The sequence below is a fragment of the Zootoca vivipara genome, chromosome 16 (assembly GCF_965207765.1).
Source record: "Zootoca vivipara chromosome 16, rZooViv2.hap1.1, whole genome shotgun sequence".
In the NCBI taxonomy this organism is placed as follows: Eukaryota; Metazoa; Chordata; class Lepidosauria; order Squamata; family Lacertidae; genus Zootoca; species Zootoca vivipara.
Window position 1 is genome coordinate 35,959,317 of NC_142599.1, and position 13,534 is coordinate 35,972,850.

Here is a 13,534-nt window from a genome sequence, read left to right on the forward strand (position 1 = left end):
CCTGTCTGGCCCATGGCAAGGTGTAGTGGAGTAGCGGAGTCATTGCTACATCCTCAGTCCTCCACCACCCGGGGCAGAACATCTGAAACTGTCTTATACCAAGTGAGACCATGAAGCAGCTCTCCACGGTTTCAGACTCAGGGGAAATTCATAGCCATACCTGGAGATTCCTGGGATTGAATTTGGGGCCTTCTGCATCTAAAGCAGGTGCTCTACCATTGAGTTTATTGCCCTTAAGGCTCATTCACCCTTCTTTTGGTATGAGATTTCTTTTGCTCGTCCATGACTTCTAGGCATCGATTCAAGTGGGTTGTTTTTTTTGTCTTGCTGTTTTCCCTAGAAAAAGCCTGTGGTTTAGCACTGAATTAGAACAAAAGTCAATTTGCAAAAAAGAGTGGCATTTTTCCAATTCAGCACTAAACTGAGGGGTTCCCTGGGGAAAGCAGTGGGACCCCAAAATAATCCTTCTGGGGCATGTGGGTTGGTTTTGATCCCAACCAGCTGTGTTGCATGTTATATCCCTTTGGTTATCTGCTATGGAGCTCAGTGACATTGCAAGACCTGAGTGGGCTCTCGTTTGCATCCCACTTCCTTCATCTGCACATCTTGGGTTCTATTTATTGGTCATGGTCAAGTGTGACAGAATGCTGTGTAGTGTCAGATATAAGCTTTACTTTCTATTTGGAGTATTTACCCGCATTTGTGTGGAGGAAGAACCAAAGGTTAGGTGTGTGGACAATAAAACAACACGAGAAGACTGGAATTATGATGCAAAGCAAGCTTTTATTTATTGGGTTGGTTATTATTGTTGGCGTTTGAAATTTGGGATCATAAACTGGATTGTATCATTGCAAAACCGTTGGCTTTGATCTGAGTGAAAGGACATAGGCAGAGACCTAAATGATGTTTCTATTGTCACATTGGAGACAAAATATATCTATATCACAATAAGTGGCCACAGCATAAATCGTTAGATCTGCCTTTATAGAGACAACAGTCCGGAGCAAGTAAAGAGCAGTTTAACAGAGGCAGGTACAGGATTGGTTTGCAGAAGTGCTGCGTACCCACTGATTCCTGCTGGGATTCTTCAGGGCTCAGCATTTCCGAAAGCAGAGCCCGGCAAAGCTTAATGATGGATTTGTTGCGCCTGCATTGGTTCTTCACGTTCCACTAGAAGGTCCTCTCCAGGGCTTAGCAGGGTCCGCAGGGTCCACAGGGTCCACAGATGCTGTTCCTTCGGACGATGGGGTAAGAGAAGCTTCCACGCCTGGATCCATAGCCATAGCATGGCTGATAGCAGCTAGAGCCACGGCCATAGAGGCCCCCATAACCACAGCCCCCATATCCGTACCCACCATAGCCCAAGCCACCATATCCGCCTTGTGGGTACCAACCACGGCCACCGTAACCCCAGCTGCCAGAACTTATTGGCTGGTAGCAAATACGTCCGCAACCCTGACCACCATAGCCCCAGCCTCTGGAACCAAAACCACCATAGCTCAGTGGCTGATAGCAACCACTGCCATAGCTGTAGCCTCGCCCGTAACCTCCTTGCCCATAGCCACCATAGCAGCTTCCAGAACTATAGCGGGTTCTGCGCCCAGAGCCTCCATAACAACTTCCAGAGCTGTAGCCATGCCCAGAGCCTCCATAACAACTTCCAGAGCTGTAGCCATGCCCAGAGCCTCCATGGCAGCTGCTGGAGGAGGTGGGTCTGCAATAACCTGGGTCACACTGGGATTGGTGCTTGAAGATGCTCATGTTGCTTGGAGAAGGAGTTGGATCTGAAACAACACAGCACAGAGCAGAGTCAACTTGGAGGAACTTCTGACTAGGCAGAGCGAAGTTCAGAAAGGGTCAAGTGTCGGAATGGAGTAACACTGAGGGGAGCACAATACTGTGGGCTGGATCAAAACTAAGGCCACATTCTCACCATAGATGTAAAAGCATTATAGCATCACTTGCAACAATCATGGCGTCCTCCAAAGAATTCTGGGAGCTGTGGTTTGTTAAGGCTGTCAGAAGTCTGTCCCTTATTCCCCAAACAGAACTATAGTTCTCGGAGTAGTTTAACAAGCCCTCTTCACAGGGGACTGGGAATTGTGTCTCTGTGAGGGGAATTGGGAGTCTCTTGACAATTCCCAACACTTTTAACAAACTATACCTCCCAGAATTATTGGATACAATCCTAAAGGTTCCAAACCCTTTTTGCCATTAGAGGGTTACAGACAACTAAATTATATTCAGCGTATACCCACTGAAATTAATAGACATTACCACGTTAACTACATTAATTTATCTAATCTAGTGTAGATGGAGTTGAGTTTTGTTAGAGAACTGCAATTTCCACCAGCCACACCAAACACAGCCAATGGCCAGGGATGAGGGGAATTATATTTCAGCAACAGCAGGAGTGTCATATTCCCCAAGCTGGAAATCCACATGAATTTATTCTAAGGCAAGAGGGAGGAAGTTGGACTCCACCTCTCATCTTACCTGGTAACTGGCAATGTTGACCAAGGCTGATAATTCATTTATTATATTTCTATCCTCCCTTTCCTCTAAGGAGTTCATGCTTCTCTGTGTACATGCTTCTCTGCTTCCCATTTTACCCTCACAACAATCCACCGAGGTATTGAGTGGCCGAGAGACAGTGGCTGGCCTAAGGTCACCTAGTGAGCTTCCTGGCCAAATGGGGACTTGAAAACTGGTCTCCCAGGTCTTAGTCCAACACTCTTCCTACAACACAACACTGGAGTCCAGCACCAGCTGTTCTAAAACCTACAGCCAAGATATTTTCAAATAAGTAAACAGAGGCTTAGCAAGCCCAGGTGGTACCCAGTGTGGAATTTTTTTTTGTCACCTCCCCCCCCCAAAAAAAAACCACGGCTCTGGCTCTGGTGAAAAGTGAAAATCATGAATTGGGGGGGGGGACTAGATCTTACAGAACAAAACCGACTTCAGATATGAAATCAGCATTGAAAGAACATATAAGAACAGTTGAAAAATCTCATGCAACAGAAAAAAAAAGTTCCCCCATGGGGGGTGCCGAGTGTCACCCAGCTCCAAGGTGGCACCAGGGGCGACCCGCCCCCATCGCCCCCCCTTGCTACACCACTGTAAGTAAATAAGGACTAGGAGAGGAATCATTTGAAAGAAAGACAAAGTCAAGTAATGTTCTTCTGAGATCCAACCACCACTGCCACATTAGGAAAACAATAGGAATCAAATAAAGCTCTGAAGCATCACTAAAAGACTGTATCACTGCAAGGACTTACTTGGACTTCTGAACGATGGAGATCAAGTGAGGATGTTGGAGAAGTGTTGGATGCCTTGCCCTTTTATACCCTATCTGGGGCAGTCTTTTGATTATGAGACATCCCTTGTGCACATGATTTTCAAATCCTAATTAATTATCAGCCCAGGTAGGCCACGCTCACTCACACAGATGCAACATCCTAATTGCTTTAATTGTCTTTTCCTCCCTCCTTTGGGGCTATTAGTTTATCAAAGGCATCTCAGTGTCAACTCAGCATGCCATGCCCGTCAACACCCTGCTGCTCTTTCATATTTAACAAGCTGGGGGATAGACATAATGCTACCCTTGGATGGCCATTGCTAAATTTTGGGTAGGCATTGGTCATGCTGAACTGGGTGAACCCAGCACCCTACAAAACCTACCTTGGAAGAGCTTGACAAATCCCAGTTGGTCAGCCATGCCCTCCTTCTAGTCCACATGGGTCACAATTAAAAGCACACATCATTTTCCTCATTGTATCTTGATGTGCTTCATGTTGGTGTGCTCACACTACTTTTGCCAAGGGATGCACCATTGAGCAAGAGTGACTTGCGATTGAGGTAAGGGTCCAATCTGGACCCACATGCCTGGGCCAAACCCCCAATGGCCCTTACCAACATAGTGGTATGCCACAAGCCAAATCTAATTCGAGACGGTTGTGGGGTTTTTGTAGGCACCGAAAGAACCTTCTGATTATGACTATGGAAGGTGGTGGGCTCTTCTTCACTGGAGGTATTTAAACAGATGTTGGATGGTCATCTGTCAAGGATTCTTTAGCTGTGATTCCTGCATTGTAAGGCATTAGACTAAATGGGGGGGGGCTTCCAACTCTTAGGGGTCCCTTCCAACTCTATAATTCTTTTATTCTGTAATTCTATGTTTCTTTTTTCTTTTTAAAGAAAATAATGGTTATAATAGGAATGCCATTTTCTGGAATGAAATCCCCCTCCACTAGATTTATGTTAAAGTGAGCATACCACATTGCCTACCTTTCAACTACACCATCAAGACGGACTAAACCCATAGAAGCTCAAAGCTCTTAACAGGGCCTCCAAGTGTCCCTATTTTCCAGGGACAGCCCTGGATTTACAAAAGCCATCCCGGTTTCTTATTTGAGCCTGGAATGTCCCACTTTTCCCTAGGATGTCCCTGTTTTCATCAGAGAAATGTTGGAGGGTATGGTAGAATGTCCCATTGGAGATATGTTGGAGGGTATGGATTTATTTAACCGCCGAGCCATCTGAAGGCAGCCCTGTATTGGGAAGGTTTTTTTAATGTTTAATGTTTTATTATGCTTTCATATGTGTTGGAAGCTGCCACTCAGTCAGATATATTAATATTAATATTAATACTATTATTATGGAATAGGGTGTCCCTATTTCCACCAGAGAAATGTTGGAGGGTATGCTCCTAACCGTAATGAAGAGTGAATTTAATACAGTCAAATTTGAAGTCTGGGAGATCAAGGATAGGCAATGTTCATACATTCGGCAGCCATGACTTATCTGAAGATTTTATAAAGATCTACCAGCTTTTGCCGCTGAATGCAGTGGGGAGAGGAGGAGCTCCCTTTCATTTGTGGGGTGACCCAGCAAAACTGCAGCAGGAGCTCGGGGCTTCTTCCTAAAACCAGTTTCACTTCAGACGCAATCCAGTTGCCATATTATAGCATGGAGCCCAACTCCAGAAGAGATTCTTTCATCACCATCATGTGTAGTCAGTGCCCATCATAAAGTTGCTACCATTTATGAGCAAACCATTCCCAATGTTGACAAGTGATGCCCAGTGATTACTCTTATACATTTTAAATTTTCCTCCTTCCAGTAGCACCTTAGAGACCAACTAAGTTTGTCATTGGTATGAGCTTTCATGTGCAGCACCCATCTTCAGATAGGAAGTTTGTGCATGCACACGAAAGCTCATACCAATGACAAACTTAGTTGGTCTCTAAGGTGCTACTGGAAGTAACAGGGCCATCTTAAGTGCAAGGATCCCTTGGTGCCCCCCACGTTTTAACACTTGGGATATAAGCCTGACAGGGGCAGAGCTAGGGGGCGTAGGGGGCAGGCCACCCCAGGTTCCACTATGGGAGGGTGGCAGTCAGCGCCCCACCCAGTGGCTCCCAAGGCCTCCTGGTAAAAAGCCCGCTCGGCATGGCATGGCATGCTGTGCCAGTGGACTATCTACCTGGAGCCTGGACGCTCCGTTTAGGCTCCGTTTTGAAGTTGCAGGGGGGTTACGATCCCCTCTACATTTAGAAGACATCTGAAGGCAGCTCTGTTTAGGGAGGCTTTTAATGTTTAATAGATTATTTCATTTTTCTGTTGTAAGCCCCCAGAGTGACTGGGGAAACCCAGCCAGATGGACGGGGTATACCCAGCCAGATGGACAGGTTCAATTATTATTATTATTATTATTATTATTATTATTATTATTATTATTATTATTATTAACGTTATATGCATGCACCGTTACGTAGTGATGCCATGCCCCCCCCCCCGGGTGCATGGCAATTCGCCGCCCCGGGTGTCGCAGCGGCTCGCTACGCCGCTGAAGCCTGATCCACAGAGGCACATCCCCAATGTTTCTAAAACAAGCACCGCAATACACTCATGTTTCTGCTGCAACAGACTAACAAGGCTTCCCCCGGGACCCCTCTACCAGCGTCCAAGTAATCCTCCCCCAGGCCCTCTTAGAAGTGTGTAAGGTGGGGTGGGGTGGGGGGGAAGCATCCCGGCTCTTCCCACTGAAGGACCAGGAAGGGAGATCCTTGGGCAGCAGCAGGCGAAAGTGCGGAGAAAGGGAGCAATTCTTTCCAGCTCTCTCATGCGCTCTTCCCCTTTAAGACGCACACAGCTGCTGCTGACCTTCCCGTCTCGGCCTGCCGGCCCCTCTCGAGATTCCTTCCGCAGCCCCATCAGAGAGGCTGCAATGCCTACGCGGCGGCTGTGTGGCTGTCCAAGCCCCCCTTGGCTTCCCCCTGTTGCATTTCCCTGGGCTTAAAGGCACGACATGGAGAAGGCGGGCGAGGGCGGCAAACTGATGCTGGGAGGTTCAGCATCCAGCCGCCACCTCTTCCACTGCGCCCTCCTGAACTCCTGCTGCCAGCAAAGCCGCGCAGCTCCCCCACTTGCTGGGGCGCCCCTGAGAGGCTGGCGCCCTGGCGCATTGCGCCAGTAGCCCCAGTAGGAAAGACGCCTCTGGGAAGGGATTTTGTTTTGTTTTGTTTTGACTACGGCAGACCAACATGGCTACCTGCCTGTAATCTTATACATTGTATTAAAGGTAAAGGTAAAGGGACCCCTGACCATTAGGTCCAGTCGTGACCGACTCTGGGGTTGCGCGCTCATCTCGCATTATTGGCCGAGGGAGCCGGCGTATAGCTTCCAGGTCATGTGGCCAGCATGACAAAGCCGCTTCTGGCAAACCAGAGCAGCACATGGAAACGCCGTTTACCTTCCCGCTGTAGCGGTTCCTATTTATCTACTTGCATTTTGACATGCTTTCGAACTGCTAGGTTGGCAGGAATACATTGTATTAACATTGTCTCAATGTAGGTACATCTACATGTTGTTGTTGTTGTTGTTGTTGTTGTTGTTGTTGTTGTTGTTGTTGTTTAGTCATTTAGTCGTGTCCGACTCTTCGTGACCCCATGGACCATAGCACGCCAGGCACTCCTGTCTTGCACTGCCTCCCGCAGCTTGGTCAAACTCATGTTCGTAGCTTCGAGAACACTGTCCAACCATCTCGTCCTCTGTCGTCCCCTTCTCCTAGTGCCCTCAATCTTTCCCAACATCAGGGTCTTTTCCAGGGAGTCTTCTCTTCTCATGAGGTGGCCAAAGTATTGGAGCCTCAGCTTCACGATCTGTCCTTCCAGTGAGCACTCAGGGCTGATTAATATTAATATCTACATAGTGCATGCATATTAGATATCTAATCAAATCAGAGGTGTTGACTCAGGTGGCTTTAATAGGACTTTAAGAGGAAGAAGGGAGGTCTATCAATGGCTCTTAGCCACACTGGTCAAAAGGAAGCTCTGTATTCACAGTGCTCTTCTGAATACCAGATGTTGAAGAGGAGAAACCAGATGGAAAGGCTATTTCCTTCCTGCCCCACTTGTGGGCTTCCCACAGGCATCTGATTGGCTGCTGTGGAAAACAGGATGCTGGACTAGAATAGACCTTCGGTCTGATCCAGCAGGGTAATTCTTGCGCATCCAGAATGGGTTTAAAGGGCCCTTCCAGGACTGAGAGAAATGTATCCTCATTCAGTGTGTGTCTCCTAAAGGATGCAGCAATGCCCGTGCCTCCATTGGGTTGGCATGGATAAGTCTAGCCATGTCTTACAACTGTGATATCTAAATGGGATTTTCCACATTCAGAAGCAATGCACCTCTGAATATTTAATATTGGAAGGATATATGCAGTCTTGATTGGCTTCTGGGAATCATTCTGCCAGCCACTTTGCAAAGCAGGATGGGCCTTTGGTTCTTATTCAGTAGGGATATTGTGTGTGTGTGTGTGTGTGTGTGTGTGTGTGTGTGTGTGTGTTTTATGTGACATGTTCCTATTCCCTGCCCTGTTTCTCTTTTTAAAAAGAAATATAAGGTTGTGTCCAGATAAAACCTGCTGAGAATAGATGCGCTGAAATCAACAGCTGTGACTGACTGTTGTCTGAAGCCCACTCCACAGTGACCCAAAGCAGGGCTTATAGTGTGGCCGCCCTTGTTCTGTGGAACAGCATTCCTGTCAAGATATGAGAGGCACCCACTATCAGGGGTCAGCAAACTTTTTCAGCAGGGGGCCAGCCCACTGTCTCTCAGACCTTTTTTTTGGGGGGGGGGGAGAGAGACTATATGGGTGTGTGTGGATATGAAGGAATTCCTCTGCCCCACAAATAACCCAGAGATGCGTTTTAAATAAAAGCACACATTCTACTCACACATTCTACTGATTCCTGGACTGTCCGTGGGCTGGATTTAGAAGCATAGCTGCCAAGTTTTCCCTTTTCTCGCGAGGAAGCCTATTCAGCATAATGGAATTTCCCTTTTAAAAAGGGAGAACTTGGCAGCTATGTTTAGAAGGCGATTGGGCCGGATCTGGCCCCCGGGCCTTAGTTTGCCAACCCATGCATTAGATCTACTGTTTCCAGGGGAGGAAAATGAAGGCATTTTTGTTCAAGCAGCATTTTCCAGGTAGATAAATGGTTCCTTGACATTGGTGTCTATTTTGCATTGTTTTAGATTTGTATTAAATGTATCAGCTGTTTTTTGTTTTGTTTTTAAACAAACAAACAAACAAATAAAATCTCTCTCTCTCCCCCCCCCCCCCTTTCTGTCTTTACTGTACATCACTTTGAGGCAACTGTAGCAGGTAATTCATTAGGAGTTGGAACTCTGGGTCCCTGGCAACTCTCCAATTCTATGGAAGACTATGAGTCATGGGGGTGGGGGTGAGAGAGTGTGAATTCAGCAGTGCTTAATTTGTTAGTTTGTTTGTTAGTTTGTTAATGTTCTTAATATCATTCTGTGGGTTATGAGGGCTGTAATGCTTTGTGAATTTTATAATAGGACTTGTTTTTTGTGCCGTTCAGCCTATTATTATTTTTTAAATCTCTTGTTAATAGTGTTTTATAGAAGGTGGCTGTTTTGCTGATGACTTGCAATTGTTTTACTGATTGTTTGTGAATTGTTTTATATTATTTATGTTGTACCTAATTGTGATGCTCTGCTATGTCATTATTTACTGTGACTTGTGTGGGCGAAATGCAACATACTCTCCAACATTCTTTGGATGACACTAGGGGCATTTCTCACTCCTCCCCAACTGACCCTCCTCAACCCTCTATTTTTTGTCCCTCCACTCATAGAGCATTTCCTGTCGGAAGAATGGTGAGTGTCACTATCACTTCCCCAAAGGGAAACAATAAACATGCCTCCCACTGTCCTGAGAACACCTCTTAATCCCTATTCTATTCTATTCTATTCTTTAGTAGATTTACAAAAAAGAGGCACACACAAATCAATACATTTTAGAAAGGGGGCAAAATTAGACTCAGATGCATAATCAGATGATGATGATGATGATGATTAAAAAATACTCATTGCACTCCACTCTGCTCCCCTTACCTTCCCACCGGCGGGGTCCTTGCCCTCTGCATCCCCTTAGAGCCAGTGTGTCACTAGGGGCTGGGCTGTAGGAGAGGCAACCTCTCTTCCTCCTCACCTGCCCTCCAGTCGCCGCTGCCCAAGGGAGGAGGCTGGTTGCGGTGGCCATGAAGAGGCAATGGGATGCTTCCTCGCAGCCACCTTCACCGCTATCATCACTCATGACATCCTCCTCCCGGGGCATGGCAGCATCCAAGGCCGGCTTACCCCTAGGCTCTAGGGGTGCGGGGCACCCGGGTGCCAGGCTCTCAGGGGCACCAGGCCGAGAGTCTGGGGCTGCGATTTGGAGTCCGGGGATTGAAGAGCAAGGCCAGCCAGCAGCCGCTGCCAAGCGGAGCAGAGCCCGTCGGAGGACCAAAGGCTTTTCTGCTGCGCACCTGGGATTGGTGGGCAGAGAAGAAGAAGAAGAAGAAGAAGAAGAAGAAGAAGAAGAAGAAGAAGAAGAAGAAGAAGAAGAAGAGGAGGAGGAGGAGGAGTTTGGATTTTATATCCCGCTTTATCACTACCCAAAGGAGTCTCAAAGCAGCCAACATTCTCCTTTCCCTTCCTCCCCCACAACCCCCACAACAAAGAAGTGTCACTAGCCCAAGGTCACCCAGCAGCTGCATGTGGAGGAGCAGAGACATGAACCCGGTTCACCAGATTATGAGTCTACTGCTCTTAACCACTACACCACACTGGCTCTCAGTGTTAAGAGGACCTGGGAGAGGCCAGGGTTTGAATCCACACTCAACCATGAAGCTCACTGTGTATGACCTTTGGCCAGCCACTGCCTTCCAGCCTAACCTACCTCACAGTGATCTTGAAGGGATTAAATGAAGATGGGTAGAGCCATGTATCTACATGCAGTAGATACATACATACATACATAATTTTATTTGTATGCCACCTTTCCACAGTTCAAGCCATGCTCGAGGCAGTTTACAACATTTTGTTTCCTTTTTTATTTAATTGCATTTGCATACTGTCTTCCATCCAAAGGTCTCAGGGTGGTTCACATAGCATAAAACTACAAGATAAGATGCAAAAAGGGGAATAAAAACAAAACAATAACCTGCCGTCCCACAAACACATTTAAAAGGATATAGGATGATAATCAACCAAAGGCCTGGTTGGAGAGGGACTTTTTGCTTACACCTATCACGAACCTAGACAGCATCTTAAAAAGCAGAGACATCACCTTGCCGACAAAGGTCCGTATAGTTAAAGCTATGGTTTTCCCAGTAGTGATGTATGGAAGTGAGAGATGGACCATAAAGAAGGCTGATTGCCGAAGAATTGATGCTTTTGAATTATGGTGCTGGAGGAGACTCTTGAGAGTCCCATGGACTGCAAGAAGATCAAACCTATCCATTCTGAAGGAAATCAGCCCTGAGTGCTCACTGGAAGGACAGATCCTGAAGCTGAGGCTCCAATACTTTGGCCACCTCATGAGAAGAGAAGACTCCCTGGAAAAGACCCTGATGTTGGGAAAGATTGAAGGCACTAGGAGAAGGGGACGACAGAGGACGAGATGGTTGGACAGTGTTCTCGAAGCTACGAACATGAGTTTGACCAAACTGTGGGAGGCAGTGCAAGACAGGAGTGCCTGGCATGCTATGGCCCATGGGGTCACAAAGAGTTGGACACGACTAAACGATTAACCAACAACAAATCACGAAGGCACCAGGTGAGCCTTCCTAGGGAGAATGTGCCACAAATGGGGAGCAACTACAGAAAAGGCCTTTTCTCTTGCCATTCTTCTGACCTCTCGTAAAGGAGGCACATGAAGAAGGGCCTCCTATGATGATTGCAGGGTCCAGATAGGTGAAGGAATACATAACTGCAACATAACAAATGTAGCCATAAACAATAAATAAGAACATCGCAACTGAACTGAACAATTTCCACATGAATCTCAAGATCTAAAATAAAAAATAAAAATAAAAAAATCCAGCAACAATTCCCCCCAGCAACCCTCAAGCTACCTTGAACACTTTGTATATGCCACCTTGAGCTCTGTGGAGAGAGAAGCAAGAAATAACTGAATTCAATTTCATTTATTTTAAGGGGTTTCCTCAGAGTAGGTCTTACCCGGATGCAACCTATACAGTATTGCTCATTTTTTCAAAGGAAAACGCATAATTCAATTTCAAAGGAGGATTACTTTGAATGATTTTGAGGCCATGTTTTGATATGGTTGTAATGTACCCTTGGCCCTTAGGGCGGCAGGCAGATATTAAACGCACTAAAGAAAAAGAAAAAGAAATGAACAAATACATAAATTAAAAGGAGAAACAGGGTGGGCTGGGGTGGAGCAAACCTATCAACATTTTTGATTTAAATCAGGCAATCTAAAACTTCTTGCTTTAAATCAGGCAATCTCCACAGAGGTTGTCAGGGCAAAATGAACCATCAAAGAAATATATTGCTTAGTGTGTTGGACTAGGACTTGGGAGAGGCGATGAGTCTCACTGGATGTGACCTTGGGTCAATCAACACCTCTCATCCCAATCTAACTCGCAAGATTCTTTTGAGGATTAAATAAGGAACAAGAGAACCATTGAGCTCCAGGAAGGAGAAGGAGCGCTATCAAGGCAATAAAAATAAATAAATAAAATCTGGGCCATAGAACATCTCGTTGCACACCATCAATATTTTTTTAAGGTCAAAGTTGTTTTATTGCATTGAAATGTATAAATACAAGTTAACAGCTGGTTCTTAATACTATATCTTGCGCTGCCAGGGCTTTGAGTATCATATGATTCATGCACCGGAGATCTTTGATGTCTTGGGGCAACACCCTTTAAATCAGGTAATCCCTGCCATGTGTCTAAATCAGCGGGAACATGTGATGTTGAGCTTCTTCAAAGTGAATGCCGACTCCTTGCTGACTCACCTGGTAATAGGATGGAGGAGTCCAAACTTCTAAAGTGTTGTCATCAAGGATGGAAATACTGAAAATATTTTTATTTTTATTTTTTTCTTGCAGCATTATTATTATTATTATTATTATTATTATTATTATTATTATTATTATAGAATCGTAGTTGGAAGTCATCCCAAAGGTCATCTAGTCCAAACCCCTGTTAAACAGTTAAACAGTTAAACAGAAATCCCTGACAAATGGACGACCAACCTCTGTTGGATGGGAGAGAGAGTCCAAAACCTTCTGAGGTAGTCCACTGCACTGCTGAACAGCTCTTACCACCAGAAAGGTCTTCCTAATGTTTAATTGGAATCTCTGTTCTTGTACCCTGAATCATAGAGACGCGGGTGGTGCTGTGGTCTAAACCACTGAGCCTCTTAGGCTTGCCAATTGGAAGGTCGGCGGTTCGAATCCCTGCAACGGAGTGAGCTCCCATAGTGAGCAAGTAGATAAATAGGTACCGCTAAGGCATTTCCATGCACTCTGGTTTCCATCACAGTGTCCTGTTCCGCCAGAAGTGGTTTAGTCCTGCTGGCCACATAACCCGGGAAGCTGTCTGTGGACCAACACCGGCTCCCTCAGCCTGAAAGCGAGACGAGCGCCGCAACCCCATAGTCGCCTTTGACTGGACTTAAACATCCAGGGGTCCTTTACCTCTTGCCTTTACCTACCTTTAATCCATTGGTTTGGGTTCCAATCTATGGAGCAGTAGAAAACAAGCTTGCTCCATCTTCTATGAAATGTGACACAATTTGGGACAGTATACTGGCATAATGCTATTTCCTGCTGTTTTCATGGGGGACTCATAGGGGAACACAAACACACATGCGAGGAAAGGGTGGCCAATGATGATCAATGTGTCACACCACACCCACTGGTTAGCACAATGTGCCGACATATTAATCAAAAGCCACCCTTCCACAACACAACAGGTACTGCCATGTGAAAGGAATATTAGAAAATAGGGCAGAAGCACTAGCATTAAAATCAGAAAAAAATAATATGATATTCACCGAGTATATATACACCCTCCATGGGTCTACTTAGAGTAACTCAGTTGGATAAAATGCAGAAAATTTGGAAGGTGCAAAATGAAATTATTTGGCATATGTTAGACATGCTCCTTAATTTCAATGGGGCTAATCTGAGTGGGACTAAAGTT

The 13,534-nt window shown here is 45.8% G+C and overlaps 1 long non-coding RNA gene across 1 annotated transcript; it reads right to left on the reverse strand.

Moving 5' to 3' along the window:
- Window positions 1-763: 763 nt before the first annotated feature.
- On the reverse strand, window positions 764-3,511 carry LOC118076470 (uncharacterized). Its single transcript, XR_004691501.2, has 2 exons — window positions 3,279-3,511; window positions 764-1,784 (listed from the first exon to the last, which is right to left on the reverse strand). It is a non-coding gene; the product is annotated as an uncharacterized LOC118076470 (long non-coding RNA).
- Between the last annotated feature and the right edge of the window lie 10,023 nt (window positions 3,512-13,534).